Below are 4,796 nucleotides of genomic sequence, written 5' to 3'. Positions count from 1 at the left end.
TTACAAATAAATAAACATTTTTAAAAGTATTAAATGAGCCAGGTATGGTGGCACACATCTTTAATCCCAGCACTTAGAAGGCAGAGGTAGGAGAACCACTTTGAGTTTGAGGCCACCAAGAGACTACAGAGTAAATTCTAAGTCAGCCTGGGCTACAGCAAGGCCCAACCTCAAAAAAACAAATAATAGGAAACTCCTGAAAATAAACAACTAGGGCTAAGTATGTAGCTCAATTGGAAGACTGCTTTCCTAGCATGCACAAAGTCTGGGGTTCAATCCTCAGCACCACATAAACCCAGAATGGTGGTGCACACCTGTAATCCCAGCACTTGGAGGTGGGGACAGGAGAACAAGTTTAAAGCCAGCCTGGGATAAATGAAAACTAGTTTCAAAACAACATAATAACTGATATGTTTTAAGTAATTTTATTACAGTACATTATAATTATTATTATTATTATTATTTTGGTTTTTCGAGGTAGGGTCTCACTCTAGCCCAGGCTGACCTGGAATTCACTATGGGGTCTCAGGGTGGCCTTGAACTCACAGCAGTCCTCCTACCTCTGCCTCCCAAGTGCTGGGATTAAAGGCATGCGCCACCACTCCCGGCTATATAATTATTATTTTTAAAAAATTTAATTAGTTTATTTATTTGACAGAAGAAGAGGGAGAGAGAATGGGCATGCCAGGGCCCCCAGCTACTGCAGACAAACTCCAGATGCATGTGTCCCCTTGTGCATCTGGATAATGTAGGTCCTGGGGAATAGAACCTGGGTCCTTTGGCTCTGCAGGCAAATGCCTTAACCACTAAGCCATCCCTCCAGGCCTATTTTATTATTTTGTTATGGTTGTTATTCTCTGTACTAGTCACTTTTTGTTTTGTTTTTCGAGGTAGGGTCTCACTATAGCTCAGGCTGACCTGGAATTCACTATTTAGTCTCAGGGTGGCCTCAACCTCGTGGCGATCCTCCTACCTCTGCCTCCTGAGTGCTGAGAATAAAGGTGTGCACTACCAAGTCTGACTAGTAACTTTTGTTATTGATGTAATAGAATACCTGACAAACAATTTAAGGCAGGGCAGGTTTATTCTGGCTCATGGTCAGGGGACATAGTTCATCATCTTCTGGCAGTGGCTATGGTAACAGGAGTATGAGGCAGCTGATCACATCACATTAGCAGTTAGGAAGCAGAGAGGACTCAAGCCAGAAATGGGTCATAACTACTCAATTCCAACAACCCACTTTCTCCAGCAAGGCCCTACCTCCTAAAGATTCTCCCAAAACAGTGCCACCAAGTGGTGACCAAGTGTCCAAACACAAGAGCCCATGGGGGACATTTCATTTGACAGAGAGAGGGAGAGGGAGAGAGAGGGAGAGAGAGAGAGAGAATGGGCGTGCCAGAGCCTCCAGCCACTGCAAATGAACTGCAGACACATGAGCCCTCTTGTGTATCTGGCTAATGTGGGTCCTGGGGAATCGAACCTGGGTCCTTTGGCTTTGCCGGCAAATGCCTTAACTGCAAAGCCATCCCTCTAGCCCTCTAGTGTATAAATTAAAGTTTATTATAAATATGTATTGGTAAAACATATACAGGTTAAGCCGGGCGTGGTAGTGGAGGCAGAGGTAGGAGGATCACCGTGAGTTCAAGGCCACCCTGAGATTACAGAGTGAATTCCAAGTCAGCCTGAGCTAGAGTGAGACCCTACCTTGAAAAAACAAAGACAGCTGGGTATGGTGGTGCAGGCCTTTAATCCCTGTACTCTGGAGGCAGAGGTAGGAGGATCGCGGTGAGTTAGAGGTCACCCTGAGACCACATAGTGAATTCCAGGTAAACCTGGACTAGAGCAAGACCTTACCTTGAAAAACCAAAACAACAACAACAACAAAGAAAAACCATATACTGGTCCTAAACTGTGTAGTTCAGGCAACCTTGAACTTGTGATTCTCCTACCTCAGCCTGCCAAGTGCTGGGATTACAAGTGTATACTACCCCACCTGGCTGCATTCTCCATTTGAGGTGTAGAGACTTGGTTGGGGGAACAAAGAAAATGTCCTGAGCTGTCCGTGATAAACAAGGCATTATATGACCCACTAAGGGATACGTTTGGGAGAGCACAAGAGACTTACTCTATCATTACACAGAGTAGTACAGTAGACTGAGCCTCTGCAGGCCCTGGATTTATAGGCACATTCTATGGAAACTGCTCCTGCTACATTGCCTTTTCTCCCTCAGTTTACATGTATGGCCTCATTGAGAACACCTTATTTATTATTTATAGACAAAAATTCAAATCTGATTCCTGGTTACAGGTGTCTCACCATCACACACTGACATGACCCCACTCAAAAGTGTCCTAGGGCAGCAGTCAAAGGCAATCTGTCCTCGCAGTGACAGGATTTTGAGCAGAGCTTCTGTTGTTCATTCTGCTTGGAAGAGAGATGGCCACAGTTGCAGATCTACATTAAAGGGACACACTGGAAAGGCTTTGTAAATATGGAATGTTTTTCCCTTACAACTGAGAACAAGGTAAGAGTTTCTGAACCTCTACACTCCTGTCCAACATTTCGTGGAGGTTCAGAAAGTCAGTGAAATAAGGTAAACAAAAGCAAAAAACTAGTACAGAACAGAAAGGAAGAAGTCAAAATGTGTTGGTAGAAAACATGATTGTGGAGCTGGAGAGATTGTTTAGCAGTTAAAGGCACTTCCTTACAAAGCCTGATGATGGTCTGGGTTTGATTCCCCAGAATGGCACATGTATCTGGAGTTCTGTGGCAAGGAGGTCCTGGCATACTCAATTCTCTGTCTCTCACTTTGCTTGCAAATAAATAATAAATGGGAAAAAAAAACTTGCTTGCAGAAAACATTATTGTGTATATAAAAACTTCTAGCTAGGTTAATGCTAGCACTTGGGAAACTGATGTAGGAGGACCACAGTGAATTTGAGGCTATCCCGGGCTACAGCCAGCTATCCCCGCTGATCTAGGATTTTTATAAGAAGGGGAACTCATTTACATTTAAGGAGAGATCAAGGGAGAGAACTCTGTTGTAGTCAGCTTCATGTTGCTGGGATGAATATCCAAACCAGGCACAATTTTGCTGAGGAAGGAATTTATTTCAAGTTTACAGATTACAAGGGGAAGTTCCACCAGGCTGGGTGTGGGGGTGCACACCTTTAATCCCAGCACTCAGGAGGCAGAGATAGGAGGATCCCTGTGAATTCAAGGATCCACTCCCAGTAACATTCCCCCCCCCCCCACAGCCAGGCTGCTAGAGACCCAAGTTACAAGTTTATTATTATTTTAAAAAAATATTTTATGGGCTGGAGAGATGGCTTAGTGGTTAAGCGCTTGCCTGTGAAGCCTAAGGACCCCAGTTCAAGGCTCTATTCCCCAGGACTCACATTAGCCAGATACACAAGGGGGCGCACCTGTCTGGAGTTTGTTTGCAGTGGCTGGAAGCCCAGGCGCACCCAGTCTCTCTCTCCCTATCTGCCTCTTTCTCTCTCTCTGTTACTCTCAAATAAATAAATAAAATGAACAACTGCCGGCTATGAGTTCAAGGCCACCCTGAGACTCCATAGTGAATTCCAGGTCAGCCTGGGCTAGAGTGAGACCCTACCTCAAAAAGAAAAAGAAAAAAAAAACACAAAAATGAACAACAACAAAAAATTAAGCCAGGCATGGTGGTGCATGCCTTTAATCCCAGCACTGGGGAGGCAGAGGCAGGAGGATTGCCATGAGTTCAAGGCCACCGAGACTACATACTGAATTCCAGGTCAATCTGAGCTAGGGTGAGACCCTACCTCAAAAAAATCAAAAAGAAAAAAAATTATTTATGTGCAAGGTTGTGCATGGTGACACACGCCTTCAATTCTAGCACTCTAGAGGCAGAGATAGGAGGATCGCCATGAGTTTGAGACCTCCCTGAGACTACATAGTGAATTCCAGGTCAGCCTGGGCTACAGCAAAACACTACCTCAATAAAATAAAACAAAAAAACCCAAGCCGGGTGTGGTGGTGCTTGCCTTTAATCCCAGCACTCGGGAGGCAGTGGTAGGAGGATCGCTGTGAGTTCGAGGCCACCCTGAGACTCCATAGTGAATTCCAGGTCATCCTGGGCCAGAGTGAGACCCTACCTCTAAAAACAAAACAAACAAAAACCCCTGAGATTTATTAATCTGCAAGGGGAGAGAGAATGAATGGGTGCACTAAGGCCTCCGGCCACTGCAAATGGACTTCAAATGCATGCTCCATTTTGTACATCTGGCTTTACATGGGTACTAGAGAATTGAACCTGGGTTGTTAGGCTTTACAGGCAAGTACCTTAACAGTTGGGCCATCTCTCCAGCCCTCAAGTTACAAGTTTTTTGGGAGTGGGGTGGTTGGAGGTAGGATCTCACTCTAGCCCAGGTTGAGCTGGAATTCACTATGTAGTCTCAGGCTGGCCTGGAACTCAAGTTGATTTTCCTACCTCTGCCTCCTGAGTGCTGGGATTAAAGAAGAGTGCTAGGATTAAAGGTATGCACTACCAAGCCTGGCCCAAATTACAAGATTTTAGTCTTTTTTTTTTAAATTTTTATTAACATTTTCCATGATTATAAAAAAATATCCCATGGTAATTCCCTCCCTCCCCACCCCCACACTTTCCCCTTTGAAATTCCATTCTCCATCATATTACCTCCCCATTACAATCATTGTACTTACATATATACAATATCAACCTATTAAGTATCCTCCTCCCTTCCCTTTATGTCTCCTTTTTAACTTACTGGCCTCTGTTACCAAGTATTTTGTTCTC

Source organism: Jaculus jaculus, chromosome 4 (genome assembly GCF_020740685.1).
Source record: "Jaculus jaculus isolate mJacJac1 chromosome 4, mJacJac1.mat.Y.cur, whole genome shotgun sequence".
NCBI classification, from domain to species: Eukaryota; Metazoa; Chordata; class Mammalia; order Rodentia; family Dipodidae; genus Jaculus; species Jaculus jaculus.
Note: the sequence above shows the minus strand (reverse complement) of the source record.